The sequence below is a fragment of the Manacus candei genome, unplaced genomic scaffold (assembly GCF_025592945.1).
Source record: "Manacus candei isolate 608988 ecotype Guabito, Panama unplaced genomic scaffold, ASM2559294v1 h1tg000033l, whole genome shotgun sequence".
Classification (NCBI taxonomy): domain Eukaryota; kingdom Metazoa; phylum Chordata; class Aves; order Passeriformes; family Pipridae; genus Manacus; species Manacus candei.
The window spans coordinates 7,202,079-7,223,346 of NW_026138081.1; the positions used below are offsets into that span (position 1 = coordinate 7,202,079).

The 21,268-nt window shown below is 40.9% G+C and overlaps 1 protein-coding gene and 1 long non-coding RNA gene across 5 annotated transcripts in view; one reads left to right on the forward strand and one right to left on the reverse strand.

The window, feature by feature from the left end:
• MIDEAS (mitotic deacetylase associated SANT domain protein) overlaps positions 1-20,367 on the reverse strand; it is a 62,106-nt gene extending 41,739 nt beyond the window's left edge. For 2 of the 4 annotated variants that reach the window (XM_051791519.1, XM_051791522.1), the window contains exon 1: positions 19,105-19,289. The gene's annotated coding sequence lies outside the window, so the exon portion shown is untranslated. Of the gene's footprint in view, positions 1-18,698; positions 18,989-19,104; positions 19,290-20,296 lie in introns of those variants that run through there. The other 2 variants (XM_051791521.1, XM_051791520.1) reach the window with 2 other exon arrangements.
• LOC127472830 (uncharacterized) lies at positions 9,368-13,647 on the forward strand. Its single transcript, XR_007905180.1, has 2 exons — positions 9,368-11,653; positions 12,815-13,647. It is a non-coding gene; the product is annotated as an uncharacterized LOC127472830 (long non-coding RNA).
• Positions 20,368-21,268: the final 901 nt, after the last annotated feature.

The following is a 21,268-nucleotide window of genomic DNA, read 5'->3' on the forward strand; positions in this document are numbered from 1 at the left end:
CAGGCCCATAAGATACGGATGAATGACAGAATTGCACGATGGAGCTCACCCATGCTTCCATCCTTTGAACTCTCTTAACTGAATTTTCTGTTTAATCCGGAGAAGTTAAGAGCAACTTCTACTGATATTTAGCAGGAACACAGCACAAATTGCAGTAGCTGGTCTGCAGGAACAAGGAGTCTTTCAACAGACCACGGAAAGGGCTCTGCCACTGCCATCACTGGCCTTTCTGAGGCCCCAGAGGTCAGGGAGCACCATGGTCCTTGGTCACTGTTTTGCCCTACAGACTTCTGTTATTGAAGGGGTGAGAGGGGGAAGGGAGGAGCAGAACCATCACACATTTGGTTGTGAAACATAACAAGGTTTCACAGAAAAAAATAAAATAGGGGCCAGAGTTTTTGAAATGCAAATCTCATTTTCCCCCTCTCCATAAAAAGCTATGTATTTTTCGCAGCTATTTAGGGGAGGGAGGACAACAAACAAACAAACAACAAGAAAACCAAGCCTTGAGAGCTATGCATGAGGAATGCTAAGTCACAGTATTACTTAGAAAGAAAGAACAAGTACTAATTTGCACATAACTGTGATGGCATTCACAGTAGATTAAGTCGTTAAGTCCATGCTCTTCTTAAATCTAACACCACTCATATTTGTGGCTTTGTTCTCTGCCTGCCTGCCTGAAAATCTGGAACACTGCACAAAAGGTTCCCTTGCAGACAAAATCTGCCAAATCAGAGTCACAAAAGTGCTGTCAGAGCCATAAAAACGAACAAGAAAGCAGAAGAAATTTCACACTCATTGCTATCTGCATATCATACGCTCAAGAAACAAAAGTTTAGATAAAAGAATGGCTTCTACGCGTATGTAGTTCCTGCAGGTAGCAGGCTAAGTTTGTATTATTACCGCAGACGTTTCTAAACTCAGCAGCTTTGCTTAAGCAAGGTTTCCACATTCTCCAGCTAACTTCAGCTCACTTTCTGCAAGACATGTGACCCTGGTGTTGGCGTAAAGCTTCACAGTAGCATCAGCGCAGAGACAGGGATTCCCCCAGCAGCACTTTCAGAGGCCCAGGGCTGAAGAATTCATCACTTTCGATTTCAGACTGAGGTGAAGTAAGGTGGTTGGTTTCCATTCACGGTGCAACACGTAGGAAGCTAACATGAGAGAAAAGGGTGAGACGACGAAAAAACTCGCAGAAAGAAGAAAATATCTCTCTCCTGAAACCACAAGTGTATTGGACCCTCCAGATGCCCTTCCTCTTGTACCTACAGCTCCAGTAGATTTTGTCCATTTTCTAGAACACGGTGCCTTCCAGTTATATATACTTAGTTCCACTAAGATACCGCAACAGGACAAACTGTTTCAAAAGACATGAACCACGCATCCAACTAAGCAACAACAGTAACATCTTAGAGTGCCACCCCTTTTATTTTTTAAGGTAGCTTCTCAGACTTGGTAATTTCTTTAATATAATTTTTCTACTTATACCTTATCTGGAAATAATAGGATAGATTTGGACATAAAACCACTGCCAATAAAAAGAAGCTGTTTACCATTTTAATTATACTTCTCAGCTTTGGGCTGGAAGTCAGCTTAAAGAAGACAGAAGTTCTCTATCAACCAGCACCTCAGGAAGTCTTCCATCATCCCCATATCACCATTGGCGAATCAGAGCTCAAATCAGTCCAGCAGTTTAATTACCTAGGTAGCCTCATCTCCTCCGACAGGGTAAGATTGACAGAGAGATAGACAACAGGTTAGCAAAGGCATATAGTGCCTTTGGAAAGCTTCATAAAAGAGTTTGGCAAAATAAACACCTGAAGAAAAGCACCAAGATGAGTGTTTACAGAGCCATAGTGCTGTCTACTCTCTTACACGGTTCCGAATCATGGGTCATCTACCGCCACCACCTGTGACTCCTAGAACACTTCCATCAGCGCTGCCTCTGCACAATCCTAAACATCCACTGGTCAGATTATGTGACCAATACATCTGTTCTAGAGCAAGCAGCAGTCACAAGTATTGAGGCCATGTTGCTGAGAACACAGCTGCAATGGGCAGGACACGTCTCAAGGATGAAGGACCACCGCCTCCCTAAGATCTTGCTTTATGGTGAACTTGCCACCGGCTGCCGCATGAGAGGAGCCCCGAAGAGGAGATACAAGGACTCCCTGAAACAACATCTCAGCCTTGGCCATATTGATCAACATAACTGGTCTACTCTGGCCTCCAATTGGGAGGTCTGGAGACACACCATCTATAACGCAGCTGCTTCCTTTGAGAACGCACGCAGGGTCACTCTCGAGGAGAAAAGACAACACAGAAAGAACCGTGCCTTGCAGAATATACCACCTAAGGGGTCTTTCTGCTGTGCCTTTTGCAACCGGACCTGTCTGTCTCGTATTGGCCTTTTTAGCCACCAGCGCGCTTGTGACAAACGTGGGTAGAGCCCTCCTCAAATCTTCGTTTGTGAAACCCAGCCATGATGATGATATATATTTTAATTTTATGCACAGATATTTGCATGGTAAAGAGGAATTAGCACTTTTTTCTTAATATGGAAAGTATGTTTTGTGCCAAATTTTTCAATATAATTGGAGGAACAGTTTATAGTTTCAAATATTGCAAATTGTTAAAAATTTGAAAAATTTCATACACAAACTTCCCCCTAGCATTCAGTAGACATTGGATTTAGAGGTTCAAGTTTTTAACAGCAGTAGTTGGAAAAAACCCCAGTTGTCAATTGCTTAGCTCCCAGTATCACTTCACTAGCTCAAATTCTAAAATAAGTAAATCTGCCGTTCTAATGTTAAAAAAAGAAATTGCCTGCCACACTCCCATTTTTTAAACTTTTTATGCCTTAAGTAAAATGACATTTCTGGTGGTCTTTGAATAAACAGTTAAAAATAAAGTCCCCAGCAATAAATATACTTTGCTTGTCTAGCTGCAATAGTAAAAATTTCCTCAGCCGAACATGGACACATTCTTTTCAGTGTGGAGAACTAATTCTTCAGTAATAAAATCCACCCACCGTGTGTTTCTCGCTAATCTGTATACTTACAGCAGTGTCTACTACTGAGAGTGACTGAGCTGTTACACTAAATCAGCCTAGGAATATTTTCTACCATCATCCTGGGAAGGAATGTGGGGAGATGTATATGTGTAAATGGTTAACACTCCCTTCAAGCAAACTCTTGAATTTTGGCTTAAATTCCAAAAAGTAGCTTCATGCACAAAATCGACATGTGGAAAGAATAATCCATGGTGACCAACTTGCTGAGGGTTGTGGAAAACTGGTCTGTGCAGCACAGCAAGCTCTTGCCAGAGATCTGCTGCCGCGCAGACCTCAGCGAACGTGCACCACGAAAGCAGCACCATGTCCTTCCCAGGCATTCTGGAAAACTTCAGTATTTAAAAGCAATCACTGACCACCTCCTGTCTCCCACACTAAAACTGAATAAGCCTCTTTTTTTTCTTTTTTTAAAGAAAAAAAGACAGACATACAATTACAAATGTATGCACCAACTTAAAGTCACACTTTAGTCTTTAAGGCATGCAACTCCATCACATGGCCCTAAGGCCTCCTCTGGGTACTGGCACCATTTCTATCAAGAGACAACCCATTTATTTTAAGACACAGAGAGTGTCATTTAAACCTACAAATTTGCTTTCAGTTTGAAGCTGCCTTTTTAAAGCAAAATCACACCAGTAACAACTCCCTCTTTATGAAACATATTAGAATTTGAAAATTATGAACTTCAGTACTTCAGTATTTATTAAAGACTCTCTTGTTCATTAACAAACCAATTAAATAAACCTCGAATTATCTTATACCAGATCCACTGGTATACAATCATACAATTACAATCATAATTCCTTCCTGAATAAGCAGCGACTCTCATAAGTGCTGTCTATGTATAATTTTAGCTCAGTACTTTGCTCTACTATTACAAAATATTTTAGGAAGTGTATCTGTAATTACTAGATATCTTCCAAATATTTGCAAATCTTGCAAAATTTTTTTTAATATCTTATTTTTCTGTATTTTGGAGGTAGCAAAACACTGGGTTTCCCCCTGGCAGGGGAGTGCTATCCTCCTCTGCTCTCTCTGAGCACACTGATATCCAGTAGGTCAGTACCTCCAGCACACAGACCTATGTTACCACGGTCCACTCACACTGCTGTAGAAGAACTGCTCCCAGACACTTTTGCAGGCGTCTGGTCATCAATAAATTTTAAGTGTACATTGCTGTTGTAGCTCATGGCTGGTGTCGCCTTAGCTCCTTTATTTTCAAACTGCATGAGATGCCTCTCTCGTTCCTACTAAACAGAAGTAGTGTACTCCAATCGCTGCTACAAGAAGCTGGTATAAACACAAATTTCCATTTATAGCTCTCTGCTGAAGTTTTCCCTCTTGTTCAGGCAAACACTGGACTCACTATGATTACAATCCATCTGTGCATATATCTGGTAGAAAAGTTATTTCCTCTTACAGGGGCTCATATTTATTTAGCTGTTCCAGTACAGCTGCTCCAAAGCCATTTGGAGTCCAAAAGCGTGCTTTTCTGATGTTGCACTTCCCAATGAAATGCCTCAGCTGCTGAGCAAGAGCCCAAGTGATAGCCTGAAGAAACATTATCTTTCAAAGGGTTTGTGTCCACCCTGCAGCTGAGCTCACCGGTCTTGACAGTCATGTGGGCTGCCCCCACAAACAGGCACCTGGCAGCTCCCCCTGCCCTCACAGGCAGCCTGGCATGCCACGACCTGTGGCTGCAGCTGCTGTGACACTCAGTCCCCACCTTCATTAATTCAGGCCCACCCAGGCTCAGCCAGGCACTAAACACCCCTGCACAGGCCGGCAGGGCTATAGACGTTGGCAGTGCAGAGTCCTGCACTCTGTTCTGCAGTGCACAGAAAGGCATCCTGGAACACAGTTACTACAGTTAGGCCTTGGATGAGGATTTTTCTTTCCTTTTTTTTTTTTTTAATATACAGCCCCTTTTGTTGTTTATACTACTTATTCTGCATTCCTACAAGCAATGAATATACACAGCTCCTTTTCCAACTTCTCCACTGCAAGGAAAGCAAGCTCCCTAAAACATAGATTAAAAAGTCTAACTACATAACAGTGCTCAGACTTCATTAATGGGGAAGATTTTTCTGTTTTGTTTTAATATTAAAAAAAAAACATACACTGCTACCAACAATCCTCAAGAAAAAAACCTAAAACAAATTCTCTCTCAGCTGCTTTAATCCTCAACTTCCAAGAGATGCAATGCTTTCAATGAAATTAAGGCCGTAACATATTTGTATATCTTGTTTGGTAAGAAGAGAAGACTAATGCTATTTGCAAGCACAATGTGCTTGTTGTTGTGACTTCAAACAACACCCTTTATCATTAACTAGTTGTATTCTGTCTTGGCCATATGTTACACCTATGCTGTATGTTTACATGACTACATGTAAACTTCATGCATTTACATGACTACACACACTGCAGGTATGAACAATTTCTTCCATCTAAATTGCTTCTTAAGTAAATTACTTAAATATTTTTCTCTTAAAATAATGCTTTATCCCCATAAACAAGCATTACACAACACAATCCGATTAAATTACAAAGGCTCCAGCATATTAATAATGTCTTTGCAATCATCAAAAACATGCTCCTTTGTTTAAATTTTGAAATAAAAGCAGTTATTTTGCTTTCAACAAGTTCTTTTAAAAGATGCATCAAGGACCTCAGAGTTTTTTCACCTTTACTTTTTATGTTTGACCAATAAGGTGTTTGTAATTGTTAAACTTGTATTTAAGGTCATCCACAAAGAGGAGGGAAAAATATTTTCAGCTGGCTATATTTTAGTATTTAAAAGATAATGCAATGGTATTCTTAAAATTAGGCTAGACAAAATAAAAATTTATTAAATCTAAGTTGAAAATTAGCACTGACAGTACTGAGAAGGAAAAAAAGAACTCACTGTATTAACATCTCTGCCTTCAATTAAGATGTGAGACTCAAGAAAAATTTTTCCAGCAATTGTATTTAACAATAGTAGGGGACCAGGACTGTTACTGAACAGATAAGCTGACATTGTTCCAGACACATGAGTTTTCCAGATCTTCCTTTTTATTAAAAAAAAAAAACCAAACAACAAAAAACCAACAAAAAACCCCTCAAACCCCACACGACTTCTATTTCTAATTAAAAAAAAAAAAAGGATGGTGGAGAAGTCACCTTTAAAGTAAAACAGTCTCCATAAGTCCAGTCAGTTTGCCAAGTCTTAACCTTTGCTTTATTTTATTTCTTCATCTGTGAGCATTTTTAAAATTTTAAAATTTTGTTTTTATAACACACAAAAATCAAATCAGTGATTCTTTCCTTTCAAAGTGATCGGTAACTTATCTGCTCTTGCAATGCAGCATTTGCAAGAAATCCTGCAATGCTGGTGTGATATTACAAGTGAACTGTGTGAATGAATAAAGGGATATGGAATAACTAAGAGTAACAAACACAACTTTAACTTTTCAGTAAGATGACTGCAAGTAACATTAAGTAAAATGCTTTGAAGTTATTTATTTCCAGAAATGAAGTTGTTTTCAACTAAACTGATAATGCAGTTGAGAATTTCTGATGCTGTCAGAGTACTGACTATTAAAGGCCAAGAGAAAACCAACTGTCTTCCACAATAAACTCCCCATGCAAACTTGTATCAGCTCTCCAAACCAGGACTATAAGTAGCAGCTACAAGGACCACACTACAAGAAAGCCTTCTGGGTTTCACTCTTATGCACTATGCGAAGGGTACTGGTTTTCATAAACCAGTCATGAGCAGAAAACTTACAACAGAAAGAACAAAATTTCCACAACACTTTGCAGTTGTTACTGTCAATTTTTAATTCTGTCTACTGGGTCTCTCTAGCCACAGAGTGCAAAAACAGTATCAGTGTCATACAAAATACAGCTGTGCTTTTGTATACTTAAATACAACCTCTCTCAGCTCCTTACTTGCTTGTAACCCAATATCACTTGTATGCAAAACTGCTCTGTCTTTTTTATGTTGCAGCCTCTTGTGACCAGGACCAGTTTTGAATCCAAGCTATAGCTATTCCCAGAGAAGGGTATAACATAAAAGGTTACCAACAAGCAAACTATCACCAAATAATTTTCCCCCTTTTTCAAGCAAGAGAACTTCATACTCTTCAAATCTGACACATTAAGCCATTTTGTGTTGACAGAGTAGTATTAGATTTTCATTAAAATATATCAACATTATGCAAAAATGTTCATGGAAAAGCAAAGGGTTAAAATCTCCATGATAGTTGCTACAAAGAAATAGTAGCAAGTATATTCACTAAGTCTCCTGCATTCAAAGTCATGATGCTTTTCCCTTTCAGACAGGGTCACTGTGTCCTGCCAATTCATGAGTTCCCAAAAATAAACCAGTTGAGTAACTAAAGATGTCAATAGATTTTCACATTGCCTCCACGCATCCAAACTGTGCAGCTTAGACAGTTACTTGTAAACAGCCAGGCATCCTACACTTAACCTAGAGCACTTCCCTAAGCAAATTCTGTCACTTAAAATTACTCTGTTATAGCTGTCACTGAACACAGAATATTTTTCTACCTCCAAACTGTACTTCTCTCATAAATCAAGTCACTCAGAAAGAACTGTCTTCTTAAGATGCTTTTTAACACACAGCAAAACTAAGCAGTTCTATTCATGTTCACAATAAAAAAAAACACAGTAGAGGAGCTGAGAAAGGTAAAAAATGCCCTGAACCCATGCTCTAAGGGAGAAAGTTGATCCACCACTTTGGTTTCTTCCATTTTTTACCTTTTCAATAACACTGACAAAATTATCCAACTTAGAAACAGAAAAGTATGAAATAACTCTGCATAAGGGCCAGGCTGAAATCACCCAAGTGCATAGAACCAGGGAGATAATTTTGTTCACTGACAACATGATTTAAAGCCAAGTAACCTGGCTAGGGAAACTCAATCTACTCAGCACCAAGCCTGAGTTCAAGAAGCGTTTGGACAATACTCTCAGGTACACAGTGTGATTCTTGGGGTGTCCCGTGCAGGGCCAGGAGTTGGACTCCATGATCCTGATGGGTCCCTTCTAACTCAGCATACTCTATGATTCCAGGAATCTGTTCCACACAGAAACTGGTGACTCATTTCTAGACTACAATTCAGAAGCCTCAATTCCACATCTCAGATTTCTAGAATGTGATGGGATTAAGCAGTTCACAAAGAACCAAAAATCAGCCTTTTAATTACAATGTCTGGGAAAAAGCTAGTCAAAAGACAACCAGAGAGAATGCATATAGGCAAACATACATCTGTAGTTCAATGCAAAAAGTTGCTATTTTACCCGAGACTTAAGTGCCTCTATCTTAAGTGTGCCCACCACAGAGGGTGCCAATACCCATTTCATAACAGCAAAGTCAGCTCCTTCTCAAACACAGTCGGTGTGAGAGGATGTGAACTCCTGTACACAGTCTGCTGACAAAACATTCACCCAGTCATGGAGATGCAAATTCAGACTCACATATCACACCTTCCCCTATCAGAGCCCTTGTCAATCAACTCACTGGCGTGAGGCAAAATCTCCAGTCCCACTCACACTATGCCACTACTGTTAGGTCAGAGTAAGGTTCTGTAGCCTCTTGGTTGAAAACAATTACCTCACCATAAAATGAGGATGATAACAAGGTACAAACAGTGTAAACTGCTTTTCAGCAGCCAGCTTGCAAGAAAGGGAGGAAGATGGAAACAGGTTTTTTGTGTGTCCTATGGCACCAGAAAACACTTCTGCCCTGAATAGCATTTTATTGCCTTCTCTTTCAAGTCTGCCTGTCTTTAATCCTACTTATCCCATAGTTGTCTTAACAACTATGTTAAGTTTGTAGATGCAAGTGTAGGCTCATACATCAGATCCAGGAAATTCCATGACTGGAAGGCCTAATGGGTATTCTGGGTGAGGACAAAGAGCGTGACTTGTTTTAAGCTCAAGGTACCTTGTGCTGACCATTTTAGTTTCAGTATAAGCAACTTGTTTTGTCTAAGGGTGAATAAAAGGTTCAATGGAATCATAAATCATCAGTTCCCCTTAAGGGTGGGTTGTCACAAAAAGAACAATAAAAGCACTTCAGCCTACTGAAAGAGATTAAGATTTTATTTAATATTTTAAAAGGCTACACAAAGCCATTGCCTTCTTGGGAAGAGTATGGATGTGACTTCTTAAACATATATTTAGAAAGCTATATATAGTAGAAAGCTCCCCCTAACTTCAATTTCTAGGCCATATTCCTGAAACATCACCATAAGAACTGCTGGTACAGGCCCAGTCACAGCATTGCAACATTCACTTGCAAATCAGACATTCAAATTTGCTATTGACAAAAGGGAAACCTATAGGTCACTTAGCCTTCTAAAGGTCTAAATGTAGCCTGCACCTTTGTTACATATTATTCAAACTAAAAAATGGTAAAATGGTAAAAACCTGCAGTAAAACCATACTGCCTCAGAATAAGAAAGTAAAACTGTAGACTTATCTATACCATGTAGCCTGAGAGCAGGTGCAGTCCTTTTTACTGATGCTTATGATGTAAAGTGTAGAAGCAAATCATCTTATGCAGATTTGAGTTATTCTCAAAAACCCTCTTCAGTAGATCTCTGCTCAGACTTTTGACGAATATAGAAAACTGGATTTTTTTGCTTCATAAGAAATTATCTTTCCATATTTGACACCAAAGAATTGCTGCAAATGGTAGTACCATCTCTGCTCTTTAGCTGAGTAACATGTGAATCAGTTCAAATACTGAGTTTTCTTGTTTGCTTTTTGTCATATGGTCCTTGAAGTATGCTATTTTGTAGTATATGGACTTAGCATTTACAATTTGAGATCAAAATTCAAGTATAGTTTAAATACCAATATATCTCATGAAGGAAGCATTAAAAGCTTCTAAATTTAAGTACCTTCCTACCTTGGCATTTTTTTATTTTGTGTGTGCATGAGAATGTTTGTTTGTGTGTGGTTCCTCTTTTAAAAACAGGAAGTTTTGCCCTTCATCTAAATATCATTCTTCCATAAACATTAACTGTAACTTGACAGTACTATAATAATAAAATATTACTGATTAGGATTGGAACAGATTATTGATTTATCACCACTGGGAAAAACAAAACAAAAACTAAAAAGCCATTTCAACATGACTTTTGTCAGCACAGAAGAAGCAGCACCTTGACAACATGGGTGTTTTAACATCAACTCCAAGTATCAAATACACTGTCCCTTTAACTAAATATCCACATATGTGTGGTCAAGCAATTGTTGGTGTTGACAAGTATTTGGGCCACTGCCCTTGGTCTCATACTTGCCTGATGATACCTCTGCAGAGGTGCCTAGTGGAGAAATCCATAAAAATCGCTAAAAAGCAGCAGTGCAACCTGAAGGCCAGTAAAAGGTCTCCAATCTTGCTCTATCACCTCTGTGTTATAGATGACTTGCTTCTTTATGACCAGCCTATCCAAGTTTCATCTGTCTCCTGTGCTTAACAATTTAGCAAACATATGTTGATGTCATTCTTAGACAAACAAACAAAAACCTGCATAGGCAGGTTAGCTCATTTTAAAATGCCAAGAAAGATTATCTGAATAAGGAAACTGAATTTTCCAGTGTGCAATTTATATCAATAGTAATTATTATTAATAATAAAGAGCTCTTCCAGTTGCAGAGAAAAACTTTACAAATCAAGCCTTCAAATCTGCATTTTATTTCTTTTGCTAACAGAGCTCTCTGTATTTTAATTTCCTCTGTAAAGGTAAGGTGTAGTGGCTTTCCGTGGCTGGGTTTTGGTAGTGGGGGGGCTACAGGGGTGGCTTCTGTTAGAAGCTGCTAGAAGCTTCCCCTGTCTGGAGGAGCCAATGCCAGCCAGCTCCAGGACAGACTTCCTGCCGCTGGCCAAGGCCAAGCCAATCAAGAGTGAGAGTAACTCCCCTGTGATAACTCATTTAAGAACAGAAGGTTGTGGCGCAGAAAGAATTCCAGCCAGGGAAGAGCAAAGTGAGAGCATGTGAGCAACTCTGCAGACACCAAGGTCAGTGCAGAAAGAGGGGCAGGAGGTGCTCCAGGCACTGGAGCTGAGGCCCTGCAGCCCGTGGTGCAGACCATGGTGGAGCAGCTGTGCCCCTGCAGCCCATGGGGGACCATTGGGGTGCAGAGACCCCCCTGCAGCCCATGGAGGAGCCCGTGCTGGGGCAGGTGGATATCTGAAGGAGGCTGTGAACCTGTGGGAGGCCCGAGATGGAGCAGGGTCCTGCCAGAGACCTGCAGCCCGTGGAGAGGGAAGCCCACGCTGGATCAGGTTTTTCCCAGGTAGGATTTGTGGCCCCTGTGGGGGACCCACATCGGTACAGCTCATTCGTGAAGGACTGCACCCCATGGAGGAGTGACCCACGGGACAGCAGTTTCATGAAGAACTGTGATGGTGATAAGTAAGTGACCCCTCCCAGCTTTTATCTCAACTCATGAATCTTTCGCTATTTTTTTTCTCTCCTCTGTCCAGTTGCAGAGGGGAGTGAGAGTAGTACTGCAGCTACAGTGAGTACCTGGGGTCCAGCCAGGGTCAACCCACTACATAAGGTAACTAGGTTTATTTATATTGCAAATAAAAAAATCAGCTAACTTCATTCATATTTTAAATAAAAAAATATCAGCATTGACTTCAACAAAGCTTCCTGCGAGGCAGCCCCTTACTCACTGTTAACACGTGCAAAACCTAAGTATAGTATCAGCTACACCAAATTTCCCAGGTTTTTAATACCTCATTTCTTCAACTGTTCGTTCTTTACATCTCAAATTCAAAATTAAAACTAATTGTTTATAAGGACTTTCAGATTCTTCTTTTCATATTTTTAGACAATAAAAGGGCATTTTTATTACAGATCAAATTTTTCTACAGAAAAAGTTACGGTACATTTTCTATAGAAAGAGAGCTGCAATAGCAAAATAAGTCAGCTGAGTCAGTACCATACCTGAAATATTTCACTTTTGCCAAAATAAGAAGAGGACTAAACTGAGGAGTCTATGTAGTTCTCATACTTCAACTGTAAAGAAGAAATGTCTTAAATACATTTTGTACTATTGAATGTATTTAGAAATAGCAACAAAGACCACTTCAATATCGAAATTAAATAAGAAAAAACTGAAGCCCACAATCAAATGCAACATTTTGCACAATTATTTACTTGCAATCTCCCCCTTTACATGCAAGAGACTTTCCAACTATTCAAGGAGGACAGCTTAGACTCTTAAGAATGCTCAATGGTACAGTCATATTTCATCAGTCATAGCTTTCATTTATAATATATTCCTTTACTTCGCCAAGTCATCTCAATATCTCTTAAAACATGTCAATTTAAACAAATACCATTACAGAAAGACTACATGATTTACTCATGATACAGACTTGAAAAAATATTTCTATTTTCTAGAAATTTGAAAATATAATAGCTTTCTAATAAAAAACAAAATTTATAATCTTAATTAAATAGAATAAATATTATAATTGTTCCCTATATTTAGCATGTCTCATATAGGATAATATCTAGAGCTTGTAAAAAAAGATTTTAAGAAAATAATTCAACTCAGAGTTTTCAAGTCTTGAAATCAAACTAAGCCAGTCAGATTTCCCTGACAGTTTCACACAGATGAGTATTTGGGATCCTGAACTGTCATCACTGGAGTCTCCTGAAGCAATCAGAAGGCCTTACAGCTGTGTCTTTCTCTCCCTCCTTTCACCAGGAATTTGGCAGTGCTGGGATTTTTTTCTCAAATGGTATAAAACCGAATTTAAAATAGGAAAATAGTTTGCTAAATTCTCCTCCGCCTAAGTGCAGCAATTTTCCACAAACACAGCAAACTCTCACGAAGTGCATGAAAGAATAATCAATACAATATGTAGGAAGAAATAAAGCCTGAAATTAGAACAGTTTTATGGCAAATAATCCAGTTGAAATCAGGAGTATTGTCAATGTATGGCACTTTGTTTTGCTTTACTTTTCAATGTGTTTAAAGGTGACTGTTCAGGGTGGAGAATCTGAAGAGATAAGAGTATTATAAAACTGCAAGAATAGTTGACTTGCATTACTATAAACCTCAAAACAATAATGCAATTAATGACAAATTGCCAGAGTGTGCAGGAGTTCAAAAGGAGATGCTCGAGGAATCCCGAGTGTAGGCAGGCGCAGCAGACAGGGCCGCACGTAAGCATACACGATTAAGCCAGGTCTGAAATCACCCAACAACGTCAAGCAACCTGGAATGCACTTTTACCTATGAACTACACCACAACAAGGCAATTTGGAGATTATTCAAACTGGAGATTATTCAACTTTGGACCTCATCACAACGCACACCACAGACAAGGTGACAAACATTTCAGCAGACTGACTGCCCCACAACAGGCAGCTTCAGAGGACAACAGATTCCAGCGTACCCACACCAAAGGGAAGCAGATGCTCTGGTACCTGGAAATCAACCATACAACACTGTACTACTACCAGGCTGCAAAACTAAACCAGTATTTCAAAAATCCTTTCAGTTAAATGCCTTTCATTACAAAAAAAAGACAAGAATAAACCTTCTAATCACAATTCATGCATGTTTTGGTCACTATAGCTCTAGAAACACCAAAAGCAACATTATCAAAGACAACAAATTAAGATAAACCCCAAAATTTAGCACGATATTCAAGCTTGAAATAATAGTACAAACAGTCAAAAAATTTTCTCAGGGGACCTGAGTTACAACATGAGAAATTTAATGGTGTATTAACAGAACAGTGTGTTAACGTATAATTATAAATATACATACACATTTGTCTTCCCAAAATAAATGACAAGAGGATATACCAATATATATTACTGCACTGTAACCTTTCCTATTAGTAAGCTATTATGGGGAAAGCCAAGCAACTGAGAACCAATTTTCATGTGAAAAGATAATATATAGAAAATTAAAAATAAAGCATGGATATGGACTTTATTTCATTTCCTGTCTCTTTATATCTCAACGCTGAACATGTAATGAATCAGTAACATATTTAGTAAAAAAAGATATCAAAACTGCTTCTCAGTTTACTACTTCAGTCATTAATACCATTTAACATAGAGAATCACAGAATATGCTGAGTTTGAGTCCAACTGCTGGCCCTGTGTAGGACACCCTAAGAATCACACCATGTGCCTGAGAGCATTGTCCACACAATTCCTGAACTCTGTCAGGCTTGGTGCTGTGAACACATCCCTGGGGAGGCTGTTCCAGTGCCCCACCACCCCCTGAGTGAAAAACTTTTTCGATATCCAACTTAACCTCCCCTGACACAGTTTCATGCCATTTCCTGGAATCCTGTCACCAGTCAGGAGACTGAAGAGATCACTGCTTGCTCCTCCATTTCCCCTCACAAGTTTCAATCATTACCAATATTTAAGACAAACAATACAGAACTTTATAATTAATTTTCATTAATTAATGAAGAGTAAAAAAGAAAGCATTGTTTCATGTTTTGCTGTAGGCCTTTCAAGATGCCTTTAAAAGCAAACAAACAAAAAATTAACACATATTGAACACTTTTCCACTCCCTCCAAATCAAGCTGTTCCCAGTTTTCAACTTCTTGAACAACAACAGCTGTCAATTCAACAAGGGGCATTTATGTAATTCATTTGTACATAAAGAGAACATTAATTTTTGGGATATGTACATTTCAAAGAATATCTGTACATCTTCCATATTATATACATAGTAATGAATTATATTACTTGAAGTCTGGTTATCTCTGGTTGTCCAAATATGATAAAAAGTATCAACACAGCCAGAAAAGCAAAGAATTAACTACCAAGATTATCTCTGCATCCCCATTCGAATGGTTGCTCCTAAATACCTGCATATTGGCTGCATTCAAAATGCATATATTCAAATTTTTTCCCAGTGTGCCGACTACAGCTTTTACTCATAACATTCTGTGTATTTTTCAGTCACTGGAGTTGATCAGCAGAGCACTGAGAAGGGCTACAGTTGGAGACCATTCAGAAACAGAAGTTATGCAAAGCATTGTGAGCTGCTAATTGAGCAGCCTCACGCTGCAAACACATGTCATTTGTGCACTGGGAGCTGCCGTAGCTGCCAAGGAGCTCCCATGCAGAATGCAAGTTGCTGGTATGCAGCTACAGAAATTGAAATTTTTACTTGACCTACCACCTCCTTCAGGGACCTACATAACACATGAGCATCCAAACCAAGAAATCTCTGTCAAATCACACTAAAGGGAACGTGTGATTCAAAGTACAAACAACTCCCATCTGACAGACAGCTCTCTGCCACACTTCCAATTATTAGGGAAGGTCCTCAGGATGATATTTCCTTGAATTAGCAGTACATCCCTCCTATTTAGAAATTGCTCAGTGACAAGTCTTCTCTTTGGTTGTGACTCATGAGCCTTGGCTTGCCCATGCCAGAACTTGCAGCTTTTTGGACGTGTGTTACAAAACCTCACCACCAGAGCTCGTTTCCCTCACCTCCCCCTTTCACACAGTGAACACTCAGAGAAAAGTGGTTTATTTCTCACTTTATGTCATTTAGAATTTAACTACTTGCACTGGAGACTAGCATGCAAATTTACTAGACTTCATTTTAGCATAAACTAATAGCACAATTTACTGCAACCATTACTAAGATTTTATACAATGCTTCAGACAAGAAAAAGATACCTGGTTTTGGTGGTGGTGATGTTTTTTTAGAAAAGGTGAAACAACAAAAATGAGTTCTTACCAACATCCTCATTCAACAATTTCATCAGTAGGTTAAAAAAAGTGTCTGCTAAATGTTTACCTAAGCTCAACAGAAAACCAGGTAAGTTTCTTGAGTAGAAACTCAAGAACTGCTAAGCATATAGGAAACATATCCACCTTTGGAAACCAGGCCACAGGCTAAGTAGACTCCCATTCTGATTCATGACAGTCACTTGTCTCCTTACAGGCCTGGACACACCTCCCCACACACACACTGCTGTACCATCATCACCAAGGTGCCCATTTCCAAAGAAAGGCTGCAGGTCCTCCATCAGGGGCAACTTAAGGGATAGCTTAGCAGCTCGACAGAACAGTGTCATGGAAGGGATGACAGGCTTGAAAATATCTCCTGCAGTTCTGCAGCCACCACTGACAGGTGACAGTAAGAGTGAAAATGCAAAAACATAACCAATATCTGGAATGTCTATGCAGATTCTCAAAATGCTTGTACTGTGCTACAGCTCTCACCATTTCATATTACAGCTACTCCCATGCACCTCGATGGGTTGAAGGCCAGCACGGCTATGCCTCTGTTTTGCTAACATGCACACAAATGTATATATATCTATGACTAATTCCACTGAGCACCACAGGACGACTCAAGGACATGCAAGTTACCTACTCCTTAGTATACAAGCCTGAGGAATCCTGGCCTAAAACTTTCTCTCCTACCACACAAGTTGTGAAAAGCAAAAGACTTAGCATAAGGAATGACTACATTGTATCACTACCACAAATGATCCAAGGAATCTTTAAGCACTATTCCTGTTTTACTCCAGAGGTAATTTTGACGTTAAAACACCCCGTATAAAATAGATTGACAAGTCAGTCAAGACATGAAGTACAATCCCAAGAAAAATCTACAGGTAGAACACCACAGTAACACACAGATTAACATATGTGCATTTTGTATGAAAAGAAAATGCTCCAATAAAATTACAGAAGGATCACTATGAAAGTTTGTCAAGTGACAGGCCTTGTCCTGTAGATCATTAGCCACTTGCTAAAAAACAAACAAACAAAGCAACAAACACCATCAGAACATCTGTATATTCTTCATTAACAAAGCTACATACATTTTACACGAAGTATTTCATTGACAACCTGAGGAAACTACCAATAATAAGATGATCTGTGTGTTTAGCTAAAATATATTCTAGTTGAACATCAAGTAATTTTAAAGCAGCTTTCCATATTTATAGTACTTTCCATCACAATACTCAAAATACTTTACAAGCCTTTGTCGCACTTAAGACATCAGCAGTGATGGTTAAAGACAATATTTCTAGAAAAATGTCTCTAATATTAGAAAGGCCAATTTCTGAGTACCAGATCTGAAATCTTTCAGATCTGCTATTTCCTTAATTTCAAGTACTTCCAAAACTAAGATGATATAAATAACAGATAACCGGCACCTCTGAAAAACAAACCTTAGCGACCTTAAGTTGCACCCACAAGAACTTTGGCATAACTATGTCAGTCTTTCAAAGTCTTACCTAAAACACTTACTAGCACAGTGTCAGTGGCACACATTCCCAAATTCTTCTTACTATCCCCTCAGTCAACGCTGCCTGCAAGATCACTGAACAAGATGGAACTCTAGTTAAAGTTGAAGCAGCATGCTCTAAGCGTACTTCCTTTCAAGCTCTAATTTTTTGTGGCCTGACACAGAAACTCTCCTCAATGCTCTTCTCTCCATTTCCAAGGAAGCTAGCTGAACTGCAGTTGCTTATTTTAACACAGGCACACAAGAAATCAGACCAGAGCAAGAATTACACTAAACGTGCAGGAGCATTAGCAAGCCTGCTTGATTTTCACTTGCTGCATAATCACTTTAGAAACATGAACCCGCAGATTCAACGAGCTTTCAGTTTCTGTCTGCTGTGATTTCAGAGACTACTCGCAGCATTTCTTCTGAGTATTTCAGGTCTGTGACTTCTATGATCAGCCTTGCTCCACTTCTCCCCACCTCCCCTTCTAATTCTCCGATGAAGTTAAAGAGGAACGTGGCAGTTCAATGCAGAATACGTTCTCTTTAGCATTTGCAATGCAAAACTAGGTTTTGTTCGGTACAGAAATCTTGCACAATAGCCTGTGTATACGTATTCGTTCCAACAATGCTGCCCTATGCAATCACTCTGTAATTACACACAGTCATAAAGCTGCTGCTGTTGCTGTTTGGAACTGCAGTCTCGCCCTCTAAACAACCTAATATCAGTGTCCGCATTAGGACAATTCTTTTCTCTCTTCCCCTCCCTTAACTGCTTGCTCCAGTACAGATGGCCTTTACACTGCGCTCAAAACACGTAGTCGGAATGAAATCAAATTATTATAAAAAATTAAGCTGTTTTAAAGAAGATGGAAAGTAAATCTCTGTCGAGCAAACGGAATGTTTCGCTAATTCTGCAAGCTGCAACCACACAAGACTTTACAAACCAAAAATAAATCCTGCTTATGCCTGTTTAAAAAAAAAACCGTAAGTATTATATAAGACTCTCACATACGCGCGTAGGTGTATTGTTAGCTTTTAGTGCTAAACTGCAACGAATCAGTCCTTTGCAGTTGCTGCCAGAAAAAGAGCTGTACACTGGCGAGCACGGGATTTTCAGAAATTATCTAACAAATTCCTCCCCATCCCCCTCCACTGAGTAAACCCCAGCAGAGCGATCCAACCCCGGCCACGCTGCTCGCTCGGCGGCGGCCGAGGCTCGGCGGCTCCCCCGGCGCGCCCAGGGCCGCCGCACACGCCGGGCTGCCCCGGCCCCGGCACGCAGCGAGCAAAGGGAACCTCCCCCCGACCCAAACCAATCCCCCAAAGTACCATCCGCAGGCAGCTCACCCGGACACGGACACATCCCGAACGCCCTGCCGCAGGCATGCAGCCGCGCAGAAACCCCTCCGGAGCGTTCGTAACAACTCTCGGCAAGGCGGGAGGCGATGGCTCAGCAGCCGAGCACGGCCCCCCGCAGCAGGCGGGCCGGCAGTGCCGCTGCCCCGGCCCCGCGGGGCTGCGCGGCCCGGGCGCGGAGCCAGCCGCCCTCATCACCTCCACAGGTACTTCTGCTCCTCATCCTGCACCCAGCACCCACACACAGAGCACGCACCACCACCCTCAAAAGAAAAGCCCCAGGAAAGTCACCCCTCTCTCCAAAATGGCAGGAAAACGGAAGCAAATCGTGCGAATTAAAAAAAAAAATAAAGGCGCGGAAAACAGGAGAGGGAAGAAAGAGAACGTGCTGGCTCACCTGCGCAGCGGGGCACGGCGGGCGCCGCGAGGGACGCGGGGCGCCTGTTCGGAAAGGGGGGCGGGGGCGCAGAAGGAGGGGAAAAAAACCAAACTTTGTTTCTTTCTCTCCGGGACTCAGGGAAAGCGTCACTTCCTAGTGCAGTAAGCGGGGAGGCTCCCGGGCCCGGGCTCCTCAACTCCTCCTCCTCCCGCCCTCCTCCTCCTCCTCCTCCTCCTCCTCCCGCCCTCCTCCTCCTCCTCCTCCTCCTCCCGCCCTCCTCCTCCTCCTCCTCCTCCTCCTCCTCCTCCTCCTCCTCCTCCTCCTCCTCCTCCTCCTCCTCCTCCTCCTCCTCCTCCTCCTCCTCCTCCTCCTCCTCCTCCTCCTCCTCCTCCTCCTCCTCCTCCTCCTCCTCCTCCTCCTCCTCCTCCTCCTCCCCCCGGGCGCAGCTCCCCGCGGGCTCTCAGCGCCTCTGCCCGGCACCGGCCTGGGCCCCCTGCCCTTGTGCACACATCTCGGCTTGACCTTCTGCGCTCGGCTGTGGCTGCTGGCAGGGAAGGAGGGGAAAACCCCAACGAGTGAGGGGCGGGCAGAGAGTTTGCAGCACTGATTTGGAAGCCAAGCCCTGCAAAATACTGCCGTGTCCAACACCTGGCGGAACGCGCCGCTCTGATGCCGCGACTTCAGTGCCGGCCTCCCCAGCAAAGTTAGGCTTCATGGCTTTTCTGTCTAAAGAAAAACAAGCTAACACATTTCATTTTTAAGGAAGCATTTGTACCGGAGGAAAGCATGTTTTTCTGTTTCCCCCTTTTGGACCCTTCTTTCACAGCTTTTTCAGAAGAAAAAGCGGAAAAACTGGGAAGGGAGAAAGGATTTTTGTCTAATGCAAATCCTCAGGTCACGTCTATACTGTCGGCTATTTTACCAAACACCTGAAATGTACTTTCACAAGAACACGTACTGCTGAGGTTTCTAAAAATGTTCAGCTCGTCTACTGGAATATGGCTTCCTCTGTTGCCTTGGTCCGAGAATAAAAAACACAGTGTGCTGGCTAATACAGGCATGCTACTCTACCCTACTAAGGCAGGAAATAAAGAAGCTGCTTTGTCATTGCTCCCTCTGTAGACTGCTCTGCTACTCGAGTTTGTTCACAATCGATGAAACTTTTAGATTATAAAATGACCTTTAGACAGCATTCACAGATTATACTCACATTCAGTGAAATGTGCCAAGCAACACGAAAATGCGAAACATTTTTCTCCAACGTGCACGTTGCCACGTGTTTACCTTCATCCAGACTCATATCATTCAGTGCACGCAGTAGCATAGCTGCTTTCTTTTTTTTTTCAGACCAGCAGGGCAGTTTCCCTTCCAGCATGTATTGCTCTATAGAGTGAAATACAGAAGTAATTTTTGCACTGCTTACTGTAGTTTGCATTTCTTTCTCAATAGTTCCTGCAGAACTTTTTACCAGGGAAGCTCAAGATGTGTGGAAACAGAAGCCCAGAGAAGTGACTTGCCCATGACTACAGGACATATCAGATGCATAACCAGGTTTCTCTGACGAGTCCCAGGTCAGTAGTCTAATTACCACACCCAATCTTTTCCTGTCACAGTGCAGAGAATAACAGTGAGAGACACATGGAAGTAAAGAGCAAAATAGTAGCCACAGGTACTACTGATAAAGTTTTTTTTCTTTCTTAACCATGGATATCATTTGATGCAATTGTCTCAATAGACACTGCCTCAACCTTCAAGGAAAACTCTTCATATTACCATTAATTCATTTGCTCTTCCAAACTTCTGAATAGATAGGAGTAATAGGTCTATAACTATATAAATCAGTACAAAAAGAATATTCACAGGTGTTCACAAATTACCTAATATGTAAAGCAAATATAAATAATTGAACATATAATGACTAGCTGTAGTCAAAGGCATAAAACCCATTCTCTTAATTTGCCCTAGTAAAGATTGAAAAGACAGGTTTCATAAGCTGGAGTTATTTCCTCTCTGTTACAAATGTTAGGCAATCAGTGCCTCCCATGAAGCACATCAGATATTGATAAGATTATAATGGCTTATCTCACTTTTCACTGGAGGGAAAAAAAACCAACAAAACCAACAACAACAAACACCACCAGTCTTCTGCGATTGTAAATCATATTGTTACAGCAAAGTGTAT